Source organism: Piliocolobus tephrosceles, chromosome 6 (genome assembly GCF_002776525.5).
Source record: "Piliocolobus tephrosceles isolate RC106 chromosome 6, ASM277652v3, whole genome shotgun sequence".
Classification (NCBI taxonomy): domain Eukaryota; kingdom Metazoa; phylum Chordata; class Mammalia; order Primates; family Cercopithecidae; genus Piliocolobus; species Piliocolobus tephrosceles.
Window position 1 is genome coordinate 133,250,177 of NC_045439.1, and position 20,887 is coordinate 133,271,063.

General features: G+C 38.5%; 1 long non-coding RNA gene across 1 annotated transcript in view; it reads right to left on the reverse strand.

The window, feature by feature from the left end:
• The window catches only part of LOC111548272, a 76,585-nt gene extending 60,056 nt beyond the window's left edge, over positions 1 to 16,529 (reverse strand). Inside the window, exon 1 of the long non-coding RNA XR_002733354.1 lies at positions 16,445 to 16,529. This is a non-coding gene — a long non-coding RNA (uncharacterized LOC111548272). The remainder of the gene's footprint in view (positions 1 to 16,444) is intronic.
• Positions 16,530 to 20,887: the final 4,358 nt, after the last annotated feature.

The window sequence follows — 20,887 nt, forward strand, 5'->3', positions numbered from 1 at the left end:
TGTTATCCTAGGAACTGAAGCTCAGGACAGATTCCTGAGGGGATAAACCAATATCCCAGCAGAGGCCTGACCGAATTATTGTCATCACTTTCGAAAGTTAAACTCTTCCATATCAGAGAGAGGAGTGGAGGGAGAAAGGTTGAAGGAGAAATTGAGGAAGAGGGGACAGAATAAGACAGAAAGAAATACTGGTTTTCTTCCTCAGGAATCAGATACCTGTTCTCCAGGTAGATAAATTTTATTTTATTTTTAAAAAGATCAGACTCCATGGTGGTCCTGTGGGGAGGTAGAAAAGACTCTTTCTAGACTGTGTCCAAGTGGCTATTTTCTTTTTTAATGCCTAGTAACATCACAGTGATGGATTTCTCCATTTGGAAGCATCATGCAGTGAAGGAAACCACCGGGCTTAAATCCCAGTTACTCAGTTTCACAGCTCTGTGGCTTTAGACAAGGCTTTTAATTTCTCTCAATCTCAGCATCCACAGGGTAAGAAAGGATAGGAATGCCAACTAAAAATCTTTGGATCCTGACAATTAAATCAAATTACGTAGCATCAGGCAATCACAAACAACTAGCTCTTTCCTCCTTCATTTCTTCTACCCTTCTGCTCACTGAGAGCAGGATTTTTTTTCTCTTTTCTTTAGATTTCTTCATTGTAAAAAGCAGAGTTCATTCATTCCAAAAAATTTTAAATCTCTTGGCACCAAGAATTCAAAGCATGGTCCATGCCCTTACAGAAACTACAGTCTAGTGAAAGGTACAGGAAAGCTAACATGAATGACAAGGTCAAGAGAGAGAGACGTTGGTACAAAGTCATGTGTTCCCAAATAAAGGAGGGCCGAATTTATTGGAGAAAGGGGATCAGGGAAGTAACCCTTGATGAAATCTTACAAGATGAGCACTTGCTCGCCAAGCAGGGGAAGGAAGGTGAGCATTCTTGGCATGGGGTAGCTCTTACCCTGTGGTAGTGAGGAGAAGGTTAGTGGTCAGCAGAAGGGCGTTTAACAGAAGCTAGAAGTTGTTAAGAAATGCCACTTCCTCTACAGAACCCCTTCTGGTTCCTTATACAGGAAACCCTCTACTGCCTTAGCACTTTATTGCACCACATCTGTGGATTTCTTTGACATTTACTACTTCCTGCTTTGCATTGGAGATATTTGTGTACATATTTTACTTTCATTATACCACTAGAGAAACAAGAGACTGTTTTATCCTTTAATTCTGGTATTACCCGTGGTACCTTCAACTTTATATATATATATATTCCATTTATTTATTTTAAAATTTCCCAAAGTGTCCCCATTTAGGGGGGCACATTAGACACTTTGTCCCTCAGTCTTTGGGTTTAAACCCCCTTCAATCAATAAGTAAAATTTTATTTTACTTTTTAATTTTTTTTAGAGACAGAGTCTCTCTTTGTCACCCATGCTGGAGAACAGTGGTGCAATCATAGCTCAAGGTAAGCTTGAACACTCGGAATCAAGTGATCCTCCTGTCTCAGCCTCCCAAGTAGTAATGAGGACTACATATAAGAACCATCATGCCCTGTTTCTATTATTTCCTTTTTTCAGAGATGACATCTTTCTACGTTGCCCAGGTTGGTCTTGATCCCCCTGGCCTACAGTGATACTCCTGCCTTGGCCTTTCAAAATGCTAGGATTACAGGGGTGAGCCATCATGCCATGCCTATATAGACCAGGCAGAGTGGCTCACCCCTGTAATTTTATATATATATATATAAAATTTATATACATATAATTTATATACATATTTTATATATGTATTATTTATGTATATTTTTATATACATAAAATTTATATACATATAATTTATATATATAAATTTATATATATAATAAATTTTATTTATAAAATCACCCCTGTAATTTCTTAAAAAAGCCTATATGTTTCACATTCATTCCCTTCATTATAGTGGAGCTCTTGGTCTTTTTACTTACAAAATTCATGTTGGGGAAGTTTACTTATGAACTTCATACTGGGGAATACTTTGATATGAACTTCATATTGGATACTTCTGAACTTCAATATGAACTTCATATTGAAATGCAACACATTCGTGTTACAACACATTGCATCCCAACCATTGGTAGGTATGTAACACCTCCTTCTTCATTCATGAAAACCATCTGAGCAGGTTTTGATCTTGCTATCAAAGAAATGGATTTCTCCTAATATCATAGATTTTTCAAGAATAGCAATTTACCCCCCATTCAATTTAGAGTTCCTTGGGTAGAGTCTATGACCTGACAAGGAACTCCAGGAGATTGTGATTTGCTAAGTTCCCAGCAGGGATGGAGAGTGGCTGGGGTCCTTTATGGTTGTGTGGCCAATTTAGGGACATTTTGTCCCTCAGCCTTTGGGTTTAACCCCCTTCAATCAATGGACTATAGTTGGCTTCAAGTCAAACCTGTCAAGGAGACTGTTAATATTCACCTCATCATCTTGGTTATTATGGGTAGTAATATAAGCAATACTATATTACAAGAATATCATTTATAACAGCTTACATTTATTGAACATTTACCATAGCCAGGCACTTTGTAAATACTTTGTCAATACTAACTAAATTAACACTCAAAGTAATTCAATCACTTGGTTACTATTAGCATTCTCATTTAATAGATGATAAATTGGAGGAGAGAGAAATTAAGTATTTGTTACTTGCCCACAGATCACACCTGGTAAGTGAGGGATTCTGAACTCAGACCAAAAACGATATTGCTGTGAAATCTGGGCATGTATTCTTTATGCCATTTCATTAATCCTTGAAAAGATCCAGTCTGGAAGACATGGTTGCTCCCATTTTATAAGCAAAGTGCAGAGAGTTTAAGTGACTTGCCCAAGTCCACACATTGAAAATTGATAGAACTAAGCCGGGTGCAGTGGCTCACACCTGTAATTCCAGCACTTTGAGAGGCTGAGGCAGATTACCTGAGGTCAGGAGTTTGAGACCAGCCTGGCCAGCATGGTGAAACCCAGTCTCTACTAAAAAAATACCAAAAATTAGCCAGGCGTGGTGGTGGGCACCTGTAATCCCAGCTACTCAGGAGACTGAGACAGGAGAATCACTTGAACCTGGTAGGTGGAGGTTGCAGTGAGCTGAGATTAGGCCGTTGCACTCCAGCCTGGGCAACAAGAGAGAAACTCTGTCTCAAAAAAATAATAATAATAAAATAAGAAAAGAAAAGAAAATTGGTAGAACTAGGATTTAGAGCTCAATCTATCCAACTCTAAAGCCCAAGAATAGGACTCTAGGCTCCCAACTCCTGTTTAAGGTTTCAAAATCTTCTGGTTATAAGTGTATGGTATATGCCATGTACCTATGGGCATTATCAGGCGATAGTTTTCTAGGATGAGGGAGAAGTAAATAAGGTGGTATCCTAACACTAGTATTTTATTCATTGAGACCAACTGAAGCAAGATTTGGTGACTCTATGAATGAATTAATTTCAGGTTATTTGAGATATTAGGAACATTTCTTACTGATCCACTGCTCTGCAATGAAAACCATAGTCACTTTACCATATTTAGTTATGGTCCACTCTTGAGACTATGGTTTAGGGACAGAAGGGGTCAATACAGGCAAAATAATGAGAAGGAAATATTCTAAAGGAGTACAGATCTAGCGCGCAGTAGGCAACAGCATGATCTTCTTTTGGAATACTGAATTGATATAAGTCAAAGACTAGGGAAACCAAATATGCCTTCATGTTCAGAACCAAGGTTGGTATGGGTGCCAGAGCCCACAGGCCAAGGCAATTAGACCCCTCCTTGGGTTTGGCAGGAGGTAGAGATATAGGTAGCTCCCGGTTATGACCTCAGGGTTTGTGCTCAATAGGAAATATGTGATAAATGAGTGTCAATGAATTGATACGAGCAAATTCATTACTTAGGGACTCCTAAGTGGACAGCTTCTTGTCTGATTATGATAGTAATCATGTTTATACTCCACCAAATATCTTGGAGTTTTGAAAACGGCCTAACGAATTTGCTGACCGCAGCAAACTTCTGCTAATTAACCTGAAGCATCTATCTCATGTTTCTTTTTCCTTCAATTAAATGGTCATATATCGCTTAACATCAGGGATATATTCTGAAAAGCACGTCATTAGGCCATTTTGTCGAGGTGCAAACATCATAGGATGTCCTTACACAGACGTAGATGGCATGGCTGACTACACACCTAGGCTGTATGGTATGGCCTTTTGCTCCTAGGCTATAAACATGTACAGCACTATAGGCAATTGGAATACAATGGTAAGTATTTGTGTATCTAAACATACCTAAACGCAGAAAAGGTACAGTAAAAATCTAGTCTTCTAATCTTATATGACCACTGTTGTTTATGTAATCCACTGTTGACTGAAATGTTGTTATGCAGCCCATGACTGTATATGATAAAATTGTCAAGTTATCGTTTTATTCCCTGAAGTACCAAAAGAGACTTAGCAGAATGCATAATGCAAGGTATAATTCCTTATCTATTTTGAGGATGAAACCAGTGATGTGTGTTTATTTATAGGTTGTTCTTACAATTGTCCCTCTTAAATGAAACCTGACAATTGGAAGGACCTGCAAGAAATGACAATGAGTGCTTCTAAATAAATAAGGTTGTATGGAAGCAAGGGGCTTTCATCCCAAGTACATAACTGAAATTGACAAAGCAGTCACGCTTTGCTTTTTAACCATCAACAATTGGTTTTACAGCAAATAATCCCTCATCAACCTAATTATATATTCCTGTTGCTTATATTAAATTACTGAACAGTTCAGAAGGCAGTTATTTTGGTTAGATTGGCAGGTAGGGTAGTTAAACTCTTAAACCTGTAACTGGTTTATTGAGGAAGTTAAAATCGGATATGAAACAAAACAGGTTCTATTTTGTTGATTGTGATTTTATTTCATTTTCCAATCCTGATCTTCAACCATGTTATGTCAGAATCCTGTTTCACATTAAAAAAAAAAAATACCTTGACACTATCCTATAGCTTTCCAGTCCCTCACAGATATAAAACTTAATTTAGCCTGTTTTATTTATTTATTTATTTTGAGACAAAGTCTCACTCTGTCGCCCAGGCTGGAGTGCAGTGGTGTGTTCTCGGCTCACTGCAAGCTCCACCTCCCAGGTTCACGCCATTCTCCTGCCTCAGTCTCCCGAGTAGCTGGGACTACAGGTGCCCGCCATCACACCTGGCTAATTTTTTGTATTTTTAGTAGAGACGGAGTTTCATCGTGTTAGCCAGGATGGTCTTGATCTCCTGACCTCGTGATCCACCCTCTTCGGCCTCCCAAAGTGCTGGGTTTACAGGCGTGAGCCACTGCGCCTGGCCCAATTTAGCCTATTTTAAAATTAACATCTCATATTGATTTTAAATTTCTTCTACTCCTTTCCACCAATGACTTCTAGAACAGACTAGACCCTGGCTGCTTGGGTTCGAAAAGGGAGAAAAGAGTTTTCCTCTATCATCTCATTCTTCTCCCTGTTCTTGGTCAAGCTCTTCTGGCTCTCCTGATCTGACTGGGACCAAGAAGAACTGAAAGCACATTTGGCTTCCCCTGTCCTTGAATGACCTTCTAGTGTTGAAGGCAGGATGTCAAGCATGAGAGAGAAAGAGGAAGGATTTATCTAAATTGCTAGGTCAGATTGGGGCAGAGTCTTTGACTTCACTGATTCTCTTCAGCAACTATCACTCATGATGTAGCCTTTCTCCCTGAGTTGGTGTAGCTTAACCACCAGCGCCTTTTTCTGAAGATCTACACATTCCTTTGACGTCTCCAGAAGGTTTTATCCCCCTCTAGATTAGCTTAGCAGGCTTCTGACCCATTTAATCTCCCCACTTTCTTAGGTGGAAACACAAGAACCACTGAGTCCTCTTTGCACATTCTGAGGGACAAGGAAACCACTGGGGGGTAAAGAGAAAAGATTCCTGCACCATCTTCCCAGGTACATTTCACACCACAGCTCCAGCAGCCTCACCCTCATAGGCTGATCTGATTGGCTTCCTAGTAGACTTCTTATGTCTCATGACCTCTTTTGACCAATCCTGGGCACAGTCTTAACGGACACTTCACTTAGAAACTCAAGTAGGCACGTGTCAAGTCATGCAAAATTCTCCCTCATCATGATCCTCTTCTCTGTCAAGGCAACACTAAAATGTGCTATAGCTTCTTGACTCCAACAAGCACCTAGAGGGAGAGCAAGAAGTCAGTTTCCCTTTGTCAAAGGGGCCCCCAAGCTCTACATGCTATTTTCTTGAAGTACCCATTCTGGCCCTCTGTTAACTTTGGAATGAACAGGAATTAGTCTCTTCCCATGAACATGCATTCCTCAAAGAGCTGAGATAGTTTCTTCACCATGATACCCTCTGTTGGTGGATCAGAAATAAGATATAAAGCTGAGAACGGGTGATCAATGGCCACAGATCTCCATTCACATCACTTGAGACAGACTATAAGGTTCCAGTGATTCTTGTTTTTTGTAGGTTCTGATTGTTGATTTCAGGGAAATCTAAAATGTTAAGACTCACTATGTATATACAGGAGCTAACCAGGATGTGTTTTGTTTGCAGGGGCCAAATGGATACAATATCACTCCCATTTCTCCTTTCCACTGCACCATCTGTCATCTGAAAAGTGAATGCATTTAGAATCTCCAAAATCAGAATGTTGGTGCCAGAAGGGAGTTGCCAACAATCCTCCACCAATTAGTAGTAGAACTGGAACACTTTTCCTCCTTGTTTTAGCCTGAGTTCTTTCCAGTTGTAGTCATGCCTTTAACCACAATATCCATTTGTGATCTTGGATTTGTCTTGTTTCTAATATTTGAGGGACAGAGGCGGGGAAAGAAGCAAATGAGGTTACCAGAGCTGGTTTTGTTTTCAAGGGTCAAATGGGTACCATGTCACTTCTATTTCTTGTGCCCACTCCATCCCTACTTCCGGAAGAGCCAGTGTATTTTCTCCTTCTTCCCCTCAAGTGTCCTCTAGAGTTTTCCACACTGTTTCTTAATACACACAGCTCTGCTCCTTGCGCCTTACTGGAAATAGGCTCAGTGCTGACGGGATCTGACCTATTGGTGGGTGGAGGGGAATGAAAGGTCAAAGCTGCATTTGACCCTTTGTTCCACAGACTTACTTCATAGCCGAGCAGTCACATTTTGATTTAAACTTCTTTTTTTTCTAGGCCCTAGATCAGTTCCTTACCTTGGAGCATGCCCCCTTTGCTGATCTCATACATTTTTATTTTATTTGATACTTGATGTTATGCTTGGATTATAGAACTTCCATTCGGTAAAGGTTCTGTAACAAATTGTTCTTTTGTACAATTGCCAGATATCTCAGACTAAAAACATATTGGGGGGAAAAAGCCAGATAAAAAATTAAATGAAGGCAAAATTAGAAGCCTGCTAATAAAATCAGGTTTTCTTGACACTTTTAGTCAATGCAAAAATAATTGTGGGAATATAAAAGGTTTTTTATGGTCAATTATTCTTGTCTTAGTAAGTATCTATAATCATAACCCCTCAGAATAGGTAATAATCCTCTGCAGAGGGAAGTGAGACTTCCCCACAGAACCATAAGGAAAGTAAAACGTTATCATATGCATGCATAAAACATATTAATATTGAAATATGCTGGCTGTAAGGTCAGGTGGGTAGGTAGCTTTTTTCCCCACCATATATATATATACACACACACTATCTGACTTTATTGGACTGCTGACATCCAATTGATCTGCATTATTCTTAGCTGGCAAGAGCCTATGTACCTAAATGCCTCAGATAATAGGTATTACAGTATTAGGTAAAAAGCCTCCATGCAGTCTACTGCGATATCAAAAAGGTAGAAAGTGTAAAATAAGGGAGATTAAGATGACACCAGAAAGCGTTGAATGAGGTGTCATTTTGCATTTAGAGAGACAACCAGGAAAGTTAAGACAAGAAAAAAATGCCCCTTCCTCACCAGCTGCCCTTAAAGGTTTACAAATGATCTGTTAACAGAAATGAGTTTCTCTTGGGCTTCAGACACCATTTATTACGCTGGGAGGGAGACAGAAAAGGAGATGGAAAAGACTGGCAAATTATGCTTATTTGAAGGCAAAATGCTTCCCATCAGCAACATGATGAAAATGTACCAAAGGTGTCAGCCAGATGTTGACATGTTAATATTTTTCATGAGGTCTTTCACTGAGGAATGAGTACAAAGAACTTTTTGGGTGTTCTTTAGAATATGAATTGAAATGCATTGTTATGCTAGCCGCCTTGCCTGGGAAATCACGATTGTATTTGATGATGAAGAGGAAGAGGAAGTGTGTCCTAAATAGGGGGCTTGAACCTCGATTCCCTGGCTGCCTCCCAGATGTCTTGTGCTACGAATGGGCTCATCTGATCTCTCCTAGTCAATTTCATTCTGGAAAGTAGCCAGTGGGCCTAGTTCACGACCCAGTGATGTCATTATAATTCATTCTCCCTCACCACAAAGACTTCGGAACTTTCCAATTTACAATGGGTCTTTTTAATAAAGAAGAGTGTCATGTACAGAATTTTTAAGTGTTTCTAATGATTTATCTTTTTTTTTTCTTGTTATAGCCTCAAAAAGGCCTATCTTCTTTGTATATGAATGGACTATCAAAATCATTTAAAGAATTTTATATCTTTGTTAAAGTACACGATGTGTTTTATAGGCTGAAAGAGGATAACTGAAGCTTATTATAAGAGAACATTGTGTCCGAACAGAGAAACTTTACATTTTATGCATAAAGAATAGAGAATCTAAAATTTCATATGACTTAGGCCATGCTTCATCATGAACACTCACAGAGTAATTCTAAGTAGGAAATATGCCATTTTTAGGGATGTATTCTGTGTTTTGAGACTGGATTTATAAGATGAGAAAGGGGCTCGGGGCTGAGAGAGACATATGTAAGTCATTTCAGAGCACAGGCTATATCATCCATGTGTTCTCTCAACACCTCTCATGGGCTGTAAGGAAATATTCACTGATGAAGATTACATATGAGTTGAACTCAGCGTTGGAGAGTTAGGGCTGTCTCCCAGAACCTCACCTCCTTGAACTTGGTTAACCCTCCTTGCTAAAATAAACTTTGCTGAATGACATCACTTATCCTTGGCATGGATCTTTAAAACTCTGGGTAGTATAAGCCTAGTGGATGATCAATGCATTTGTGGCCGGCACTGTAATTTAACTTGCTCTATCTGACAGGAGATGTGGAATAGCTAAAGAGAGGCTTTACTTGTAATCTTCTTATCACCTTATCCTGGAGTGTTCGTGAAGAGCAAGGCCTTCCCTACACTAACTCCCATTTGAGGGTTAAGGCTAAGAAAGAGAAACAACTGCCCTGTTATGTGTCTGATGGTGTGACCTGATAAAGTCCTCTCTGGATACCTTGTGAACCCCAGCCTTTTATGACCAAACACACCTTGCCTCTCCTGAACCACTTGTGTGTGTTCCATGAGCTGATTAACAGAAATAACTTGCTATAATTACGATGTGCTGGGAGAGAAAGTTTGTACTCTTTTCTTACCATTTCTTTCGTTTTTTGTTTTGTTTTATTTTGTTTTGTTTTGTTTTGTTTTTGAGACAGAATCTCGCTCTGTCACCCAGGCTGGAGTACAGTGGTGCGATCTTGGTTCACTGTAGCCTCTGCTTCCCAGGTTCAAGTGATTCTCATGCCTCAGCTTCCCGAGTAGCTGGGACTACAGGCATGCACCACCACACCCAGCGATCCTGTTTCTTTTCTAAAGCGTGGAATTCTAAATTAGATCATCATCCTTAGACTACCATTAGCAAGAGACCGTGAGTGAGCAGAAGGAGGTGGCCAGACCAGTGCAGGTTGGACAGTAGATGGGGAGGACCTTACCATGGAAATGGCATAGAAATGGACAAGACTGACAGAAAGGGTGGAGGGTGGAGGAATATAAGAAGAAAAAAGAAAAGAAAAGGAGGCAGAGTGAGAGAAGGAGAGAGAGGGAGAGAGAGGGTCTTAAGGAGAAATACACACAAGTGGAGGAACTCAGGAGAAAAGCAGCTCAGGGTGTGGCAAAAGGAAGGAGGGTGGCATGCAGAGAGAGGGCTTCTGGAGAGGGGGGCACTCACCTTTCCACCACGCAGTTTTCCTGTTTTTACAGAAAGCTGAGCAAGAGTAGACAGCTTGTGTGTCTCAGGTGCTCCAGGGCCAGCTAATTTACACTCTTCCTGATGACTCAGAGGAATACAAAACTCTTTAGTGTAAGCACTCTGCAAATCTGACTGAGGGAAACACTCTTGCCACTTTCCTTCCAGGGATCAGATTCTGGCTATGTTAGTGGGATAGTTAGTTACATAAGCTAGCAATCACAACCAAGGAGGAAATGCCTCATCACGGCCATAAATTGGAAGAGCTGGGAAGATGCAGAGGGGACATGTGACAAGCTTTATGGAAGAGATATACAGTGATGAGTATTATGATGTAGTAATTACAAGAAAGGTAACAGTTTCTGTGACAAAATTAGTAAGAGTTGCTGCTATTTTTTAAACCCCTTCGTGGGCACGTGCCTTCTGTAAATATGTTTGGATGCATATGGATCTCTAAATATATGTGCATGTGTATAGGTGTGAAAATATGTATGGTCCAATAAATGTTGAATGCTCACAGAATCCCTCAAGGTAAGTATTATTATTATTCCAATTTTATAGCTGAGAATATTTCTAAAGCTTAGAGAGCTTGCAAAACGTATCCAAAAGTACAGCCCACATATTTATAAAGTTTGATAATGATAGATTGGATTAAAAACTTGCAACTATTATCTATAGGTTACATGACATATATGACCAGAATGAGAAAGAAGGAAAAAAAGGTGCTAAGGGAGATACAGTTGGAAGTTTTGTTGGAAACTAGCTCAGTAAACACTTCATATGCTGTTCATAGAAAACTATATTGTATCTTATAAGAGCTAGAAAAATAGGGGAGGTTTCTGGCAGGGAAGTAATATGATTAGATCTTTATTTGTGAAAAGTGAAAGGTAATTGATTAGTGAAGGGATGAGAATTCAGATAGGTCATTGATGGTAATAGGCCAAGCAAAGCATGATATGAACTCAATAACCCATAACAACAAATGTGGTGGCTATGAAATTTTAAAAATATAGATATAGTACTTTTTATAAAAATACAATTAACCAACTCCTTTCTAGGTATTTATGTTTTCCTTTTTATTTCTACACTATGGCTTATTTTTCAGGAAAACAAAGGTTAGATTGGGCATTTTTAAGATGATTATTCTTTATCTTCTTCCAAGTTTCAAGGACAGCAAATCTTTTTCTCATCACTTATCTACAGAAATTGACATACACAGCAGAGAATGTTTAAACATAAAGTTATACTGAGGCTTAGACACAATTTATTTCATGCTCCATATGAATATATTTCACCAAATTGAGAGCCTCAGAAAGGAAAAGGCCATGTTTTTTTGTCCCTCCCATTACCAGGACCTTTCCAAGAGCTTAACGTCTGCTATATCCATCTCTTGGCTTTGATGGTAGATGTTTTAAGCTGGCAGGAGGATTAAGAACAACACTTAATAAAAAAGCACTTAAGAATATGCCTTTAGAGTTAAGCAAATATTGGGCTGAGGCCTGATTTGGCGACTAATTATGTAACTTCGGACAACTTGCCTTTCTAAATCTGGGGGTTCCTATTTGGAAAATGCGGATAAATGTGGTTCCTACCATATCACATTGTGGTGAGAGTTAAATTAGATTCATACAAGCCTCTTTCTGCAGTACCTGACAAGCAATACGTGTTCAATACTTGCATCCGATAACATGTACACACTGCACACTGAATGTACACAAAACACACCAGTGAGAGAATGGAAGGTAAAAAAGTGGAGACAATAGAAATGAAAAATTATTTCAAGATTGACCATGAGTAGGTGCAGAGAGAAGTAGTAACTAAAAGGAAGGCGTCAACGCAAGGCTTTACTTTTTAAGATGGGGAAAATGAAGCAACTTTTTATGTTGATGGAAACGATTAAATAAAGAAGGAGAAATTGTAAATGTAGGACAGAAGAGTGTTAATCGGAAGAGAAGTTCTTGCTACCAGGAGGAGGAATTTGTCTTTCGTAGGCATAGACACAGCCCCCATGCTCACCCACACTTCATAGTAGGAGAGGAGAAGAAAAGCATGAATGAAGACAGGCATAAATTGCGCTCGCTTGTCGGTAGGTGAGAGAATGCCCAGAAAACGAGAATGTTTCAGTGAAGTGTGAGGTGAGGTCATCAACTAAGAGTCAGGAGGAACAGAGGTCGGAAGTTTTATTTACTTATTTATTTATTTTGAGACTAAGTCTCCCTCTGTCTCCCAGAGTGGAGTGCGGTGGAGCGATATCAGCTTACTGCAACCTCTGCCTCCCAGGTTCAAGCCATTCTTCTGCCTCAGCCTCCCAAGTAGCTGGGATTACAGGCGCCCACCACCACACCCAACTAATTTTTGTATATTTAGTAAAGATGCAGTTTCATCATGTTGGCCATACTGGTCTTGAACTCCTGACCTCAAGTGATCCACCCACCTCAGCCTCCCAAAGTGCTGGGATTACAGGTGCTAGCCACCACGCTCAGCAAAGTAGGAGTTTTAAGGAGAAAGAAAAGAAATTAAGTAATCATTCAGAGAAGAGGTAGAGCCAGATAAATGCAGAGAAGGCCTGAGCAGTGCCCAGTGCCAGATTGAATTTTGTGACTGTGTACTTAACTGGCAACCATTCAAGCTGTTTATGAAATTTCCTCCAGGAAAATCTCCTTAAAGGGGTTGAAAGAAGGAAAAAGGGCTTCCTGGTTGGTTTACCTGGAACCGAGATTCTACTACTTGACTCAGAGACTAGGAGAGAGGAGAGAGGGAAACAGTGATATTTGCGAGGAGGCGATTACACTCGAAGGTTATGGAATGCAAGATAAAATAAAACAAGAAGAGTTGATGGATCAATAGTGCAAGACCACTGAAACAGAGCTCTTACGGATATGGGAAAATTATAGTGCTAGAGGTTCCTGAGCAAAATCAATTGGAAAAACACAATTTGTGTTTGGAGAGCAAGATTTTTGAATTTGAGATTTGGGAGGTGGAGTAGGACCTGTTGATACTGAGGCTTAGGGTGTGACCCTGGGATTAGCCAACTGCGACAAATTGGAGGAAAAGGTGAACTAGTGATTAGGAGACCAAGAAACCAAGAACGTTTGGAGCTAGATGGGTTCATTCTCATGGATATAAGAATTGCCAGGAATCCTAAGTAGCATATATAAGGTGTTTATTATGCATCAATGTTCTGAGAGTTTTATCTGTACTCTTTGATTCCTAGCACTTAAGGCTGCTACTCCAAGTGTCATTTCCACTTTATGGCAAAGAGAGTTTAAATAATTTTCCCATGGCAACATAATCAGCAATGATAGAGCTGGGCTGAAACAGAGGCTCCAGAACCTACTCTTGTATTGACTACCCTGAATTTTCTAGAATTATAATGATAGTAGATATGTGGAAAGTGAAATTATAATCTAGGTTCCAAAATTTTTAGTGAATTAGGGTGCAAGGTAAGGATATCTGTAGGAAAAAAAGAAAAAAAGAATAAAAAAAAAAAAAAAAAAAAAAAGGGGAGGGGGTGAAGAGTGAGATCCGGAAATTTTAGAAGAGCATGAGGGGATGATGGTGAAAAGAAGAGTGACCACCATTCTGCCACTGAAGAATTTAAAAATGAGAAAAAACAATCTGTTTTTTTAAAGAGAACGCAGAGGGGACAGTGTCCTCAAGATCCATTCTGTTTCTACAAATACTTACTTAATTGGGTGGATGGAAACTACAGAACATTAGCATTTTTTTTCAGTCTCTCCCTATGAGCTTAATGTCCACACTCATTTGGGAATAACTGAAGAAAGTGAAGGAAAGAAGAGAATTTTCTGAAAAACAGAAGATAAAGAATTTTCTGGTCACAAAATGAGAATTCTAGCAGGATAAGTGGAAATGTTTGAGAAAGAAGGAAAGGCAGTCATTAATGTTATTGGTGCCATTGGTATGCATATCTTTGAATAATTTCCTTTTCCATTGCTTGATATTATTTTTACTTGACAACAATGGTTCAGGCTGATTGCATTATTCTTTTATTGTGAGCATCTAAAACTATATTTGGTAGGAAAGGAATGGGATATAAATATTTTAAAAAGTAATATGAAGGTGAGGAAATACAGCTTATTGCTAACTGGTGTCAAGAGGGTGAGTTGTTTTTTGTTGTTGTTGTTGTTTGTTTTTTTGTGACGGAGTCTCGCTCTGTCGCCCAGGCTGGAGTGCAGTGGCCGGATCTCAGCTCACTGCAAGCTCCGCCTCCCAGGTTTACACCATTCTCCTGCCTCAGCCTCCCGAGTAGCTGGGACTACAGGCGCCCGCCACCTCGCCCGGCTAGTTTTTTGTATTTTTTAGTAGAGACGGGGTTTCACCGTGTTAGCCAGGATGGTCTCGATCTCCTGACCTCGTGATCCGCCCGTCTCGGCATCCCAAAGTGCTGGGATTACAGGCTTGAGCCACCGCGCCCGGCCAAGAGGGTGAGTTTTAACTGATTTAGGCAGTGGTTTGGGCTGAGTTTACAATGTCATGTGCCAGTGCCTTTCTTTGAATTTTCCTCTCTCGGTTGCTTATTGTCCCATATAACTATAAAAACTGACTTTACTTAAACAAAGATTTAGAGAAAAAAATGAAGTAAGAAGAAAAAGAAGGAAGGAAAGGAAGGATGGATGGAAGGGAGGGAGGGAGGGAGGGAGGGAGGAAGGAAGGAAGGAAGGAAGGAAGGAAGGAAGGAAGGAAGGAAGGAAAAGTGAAAAGACGGTAATCAAAAGAAGAAATTGAGCAAATCCTTACGTGGCAAGACCAAATGGAATTAATTGAATGGCAAGTACAGGCATAGGAAGAAGTATAGTGCAAGACTACTCATTGGCCTAATAGGAAGAAATAAGAAGTGAAATCAAGCTGTTTTCTGAAACATGAGTGTGTAGATATAATCAAAGGATGATATCATTTTATATGTAGTATCTGAACAATTGATGATCCTTCAAGAAATAGTTGGAATTCAAATCCTTTTGAAAAAGCTGTTAAGAAATAATTTTATGGTCTCTATTATGAAGTGCCAGTTCATACACTTATTTCTGATTATTTTTGAGGTAATTATATTGTAAGAATAGGGAAATTATAAATTCTTGAAAATAGTCACTTACTACAAATGCCTGAGTTTTTGGCCAAATATAAATTCTACATCTGGGTTCAAAACCTCAGTTGCACAAAAATAGCATAATTTGACTTCTAAGTAGTGTATGTCTCAGCTGGATGACTATATAAGTAAGTAAAGGGGACTTGGCCACGTAATAGATGACCCAGAGGAAGGAGGAGTATAATCCTGCCTATCTGTGGGCTCTTCCAATCACATTTGTAGAAGAGGGTTCTATTCAGAACTTTGGGGGTCATTGATGAGCTTGGGCACACAGAAGATAACCATTGTGAATATTTTCTTGGTTAGAAAACAATTTAAAGAAATATAATAATAATCTTCAAAAGGTTGGTTGTCTGTTGTGTGCCATCCTAAAAAGGATTGTTAACAATTATTTTGAGAAGGGCAACTTTTAGCTGTCTGTTTGGAAGAACGTTCAAATAACTGGAACTTTCCAAAGACAAAATGGACCACTATAGCAGATAATGCATTCCCTTTAACAGGAAATACTTATCTTTACTGTAGATAATCTCTTAGACCCACAGACAAAGACATTTGGGTATCAGTTGGGAAGAAAAAAATAACAGCTGATAATTGCTGAGTACTTACTAAATGCCAGGCACTGCTATCTGTACTGTCTCATCTATCCCAATAATCAATCATCCTTTGAGGTTGATGATATTCTTCGTATCTTACGGATACAAACCATAAAGCCAAGAAAATTGCTAGTAAATGACACAGACAGGATTGAACTTCAGACTTTTAATAACCATCCTATATTACTTCTTAAGGAAGTTGCAGTAGGAGACTTCCAGGGTCAGTTTAAACTCTAATGATCATTGATTTTGAAAGTCACACTGCAAGGGTTTAGAGTAGTGGTCTGGAATTAGACCAGGGTTCAAATCTGGACTGAGTTTACGATGTCATGTGCCAACAATTTTCTTTTGACTTTTCCTCGATGAGATGCTAACTACAAAAACTGACTTTACTTAAACCAAGATTCATAGAAAAAAAAAATGAAGGAGGAAGAAAGGAAGGGGAAAAAGAAAGACAGTAATCTATAAGAGAAACTGAACAAATCCTTACATGGCAAGAACAATTGGAATGAATTGAATGGCAAGTACAGGCATAGGAAGGATAGTTCAAGATTATTCATGATTATTCATTATTCCTAGTTATTAATGACTAACCTTGAGCAATATACTTGAACTTTCTGAAGTTTATTGTCTTCATCTGTAAACTTGAGATCACAAAGTTTCATTCACAGGATTGTAAGAATTAAATAGTATAATGCATATAGCTTTTAAGCATAATGCCTAGCACTAGTTACAACATTGACAAATAGTAGCTATTTTTAAGTGTTCCAAGACATAAGATATTATTAGAATGGTATTTTGCACTTCATGTTGCAATCCTAAATTTTAGCATTAGAATGTTTTTTAAAAAAATTATTGGGTTTAGACCAGATTTAAATCCTCTGTGAGAATAACCATTTGATTTCATCCTTCAACTTTTTCTTCAGTAAGATACCAACTAAAAACAAGTGACAATTTGGAAAAAATGATAATATGTATAAAAAGTATTTAGTATCAAGAATGAATGAAGACAAATAACTAAAATAGGCAAAGAACAGGTAGTTCACAGCAAAAGAGACACAAATAGTGAATAGATAGGGAATCATACTCAAACACATTTTTCTTTCTTTCCCAACCCACTGGAAAAATTATTATCATCATCATCATAATTGTAATGTCTAACTCCCTCTTTTATTTCTCCTTGGCCTCATATCTTCCTGCAATTACCACTGAGTTTCTCTTTGCCCATTACAGCAAACTCCTCAAAAGATTTATTCATACTCACCGTTTCACTTCTTAACCTCTCTCTTGCTTTTGAATCAATTCAAATGCAGTGTTCTCTCTGCCCTTTTCTCAGTGTAAAAGAAAAAGTATGTTTCTCCCAAAGTTGCTGACTGCCATTTTGAAATCATGGATAGAGCTGATTCTACAGAAATCGGAGTAGAAAGGTAAGAGGAAAAGTAAGTGCTTAATAGCATCGTTGGAGAATTCAATCTGACTAACTTTGAAGCCCACCCACTTCTAAACATTTATGTGATCATTTAACCAGTTTGAATTGGGCTTTGTGTTTCTGAGAACACACATGAATGACTAAGTTACCCCCTCTGACAGGGTCTATGGATGAAAATAAATTTCTGTACAGAAAGACAACATCTGGCAGCCCCTAAGGAGAAAATTTCTAGAGACAAATGTATTTTGGCATCCCAGAATACCAGTTAGTATTCAGTACACATAATTCCTGCAGATTTGTACTTAAAGAGCGCAGGATAATTCCCATATGAGCCAAGACAACTCACTGAGAGATTCAACCAAGATTGGAAAAGGTTTGTGAAAAGCTGAGTAATAGGCTTCCAAAAACATCAGGAAATGTTTTGAATTAAAATACATGATTTCTTTGCTCTAGAATTCAGACTAAAGCAATTTTAAGTCCAAGTCGTTAATTTATAATTGATTTATCAAAAAGTTCTTGCCTTCTCCTTTTTCTAGTGGTTAATTTAGCCAGTATTTACCCATGACTTGTGTGAAGTGCTGGTGACACAATTATGAATTGTCCTTATGCGTTATTGCACAATATAATCGGAAGACAAACACAACAAATATGACTTTTATTTATTTTCAATGAGGTGAATTAATTTTGGGAGACTGACTTGCAAAACCCTAATTAAAGTTCTTTAACCTTCTTGAGAAGAAGATACTGTAAGCCAAAGGTTTAATTAAGACAGTTGGCTTCTTTAAGTTACTTAGTGGTTATTTTTCTCTTGACTCTTGTTGACTTGGAGATGCAAAGGGAGAGAGATGGAGGTGAGGGAATGATGACATAAGGCAGCCTCTATGGGGACCAAACAGAGCTGGGGAAACGGGACTATAGAGGGGGATGAGCAAAAACAGAGCCTGGTGAATCTTCAGAGATAGAGCCGAGCTATGAGACCACTTAAGGTGGTTTAAAAAAACTTGTATTCAGGACATGGAAAGTAATCAGCAGAAGCCTGGATAATAAATTCTGTCGGAAACCTTGTCAGAGTGCCCATCCTAGGCCATGACCTTGCCTGTGGGTTGACTGAAGCCATTTTCTCTGCATGCTGCCCCCTCTGTTGTGATAAATAATTTTTATTCAGCATTTATACATAATTTTTCTTTTGGTACTCTTTCTAACACAAATGATGCTTTACATTTCTCAAATAATGCTTATATAATTGTATATTTTAGAAATGTAAGTTATTGTTCTAGTTTGTAGTCATCACTCATGAACATCCATTCTTACAAAAAAATATGTTCATGGTAGCTCTGAAGTGGAAAAACAATCATTACAATTTAACAGATATTAAAAGGAGGGGCATCTGAGAAGCAGGGATTTTCTTTCAGAGGAAGACACATTGAACTCTGTTTTGAATATTTTTAAAAATTTCTCTTCACTGAAAATTTTCTTAGTGTGTCTTACAATGATGATTAAGTTACTTGAATTGAATTCAGTTCTTTGGTGACAGCTGAATGCTCTCATTTACCATAATCTGTAAATTCTTAAAGCCTATACTAAACCTTTGTGCCCAACACAGAATAAAACAAATGGTCATAGCACATAAGGTTATCAATACATTTGAGTATATTTATGTTTGGCAGAGTCTGACGTCCTGACTTTATGTTTATAGATACTGATGTTTATGTTAACATAATGTATACACAGTAAGTGTATGTGTATTTGGAGAGAGCTTCATTACATTTATTGTACCAAAGAAGATGGATTATGTGGAAAAGACAACTTCCTATCTCTTATTTTCTACCATTTCAAAGAAGAAAATTATTGTCATCATTATGTTCACTGTTATCTTCCAATAAACTAACTGATGGCCACTCTACTAGTTCTTGAGCTGTGATGAAATTTTAAAAATAAAACAACACCAACAAGCAAAAGTTATAGTTCTTACATTCAAGGAAGGACTCTTCTTAGACTGCAGCTCTTAATATACATGTATTTCATACAGGAAAGAACAACTAACCACACAGTCTTTGAAATGCCAAAGGAGTGATAGAGGTGGTAAATGAAACCATGTCAGAAGAAGAAGAAGGTCATCTGAGTTGGGCATGTGCGTGTATTTGTGAGAAAGAATCTCACAGAGGGAAGAATCTTAAAGCTGTCTTTAAAGGATTGGTAGACTTTGAACTATGGGAAGATGAGGTGTGGGAAAGAAATATATAGGAAGGGAGGAAGGGAGGAAGGAAAGAAGGAAGGAAGGAAGGAAGGAAGGAAGGAAGGAAGGAAGGAAGGAAGGGAGGGAGGGAGGGAGGGAGGGAGGGAGGGAAGAAAGGAAGGAAGGACCAAGGAAAGAAGCAAGGATGGAAGGAAGGGAGGAAGGAAGGGAAGAAGGAAGGAAGGAAGAGAAAAGATGGAAGGACCAAGGAAAGAAGCAAGGATGGAAGAAAGGAAGGAAGGAAGGAAGGAAGGAAGGAAGGAAGGAAGGGAGGAAGGAAAGAAGGGGAATACTAGAGCCTTTCACTTGACATGTAGAAGGAAATGAAGACTTTAATTTCCAAGAAATATCTCTCCAGTTGAACAACAACACAAAAATCTTACTTTTCTTTAATGCCATCAAAATCTGTGGACATAATGAAATTCAAAAGAACTATACTACAGAAAGACCAGCCTTTTCTATGTAAGTAAAAAATATAGGACACATTCAAAGCCAGTGGTCAGTTGTGAAAAGTTGAGGGCAGGTGGGCTGATGAGCAAAGCTGTCAGAAAAGAACAATCTGTGCTTAAACTAGAAGAAACAAACCAGACATTCTGATGAATTCATGGGATGCCTTGGCAGTGGATCTGCAGGAGCCCCAAAGGCAAAGAGAATCCTCTCAGTGAAGTCACTTACAGGGGAATTTAGATGATTAAGCAGAGCCTGGGAGTGGAGAGAGGAAGATTTCACAGCCTCATAGTCCCAGATTTGTCAGAATTTCAGTGTCCTGATATCTCACTGGAATCCCACCATCACACAGCTCCACTGTCTGTGGTCTCACAGGACTCTGGGCCTCAAGGAAATGGTAAACATAGACTATTTTCTTAAATTATTAAAAGTCAAAAGTTATTCAAAAGATTGGTTAAAGAAAAAATCATAAAGTATTATGGGGCTTATAATATGCATAAATAAATGGAGTAATAAAATTAGCACAAAAGGTGGGAGAAAATGTACATGAAATTATACTATTATAAGGTTATTTCATTGGATACACAATAATATTAAGCTAAGTCGAGAAAGACTGTGACAAATTGAAATGTACACTACACTGCAATCTCTAGAGCAACCACCAAAGTAATAATGCAAAGAGGTATGGTTAAAAAGGCAATAGATGATATAGAATGGAATATTGAAAATTATCTACCCAAAAGAAACCAAGAGGAAAAAAGAAAACACAACAAAAAAATAGAACAAAGAAGAAACCAGTGGCAAAATATTATACTTACATACGTTTAGATAAGTAAATTAAATGTAAATGGGTGAAACAGATTCCATGTAAAAATTTGAGGATTTTCAGAATGAATATTTTTTAAAGACTCAAAGATATATCCTT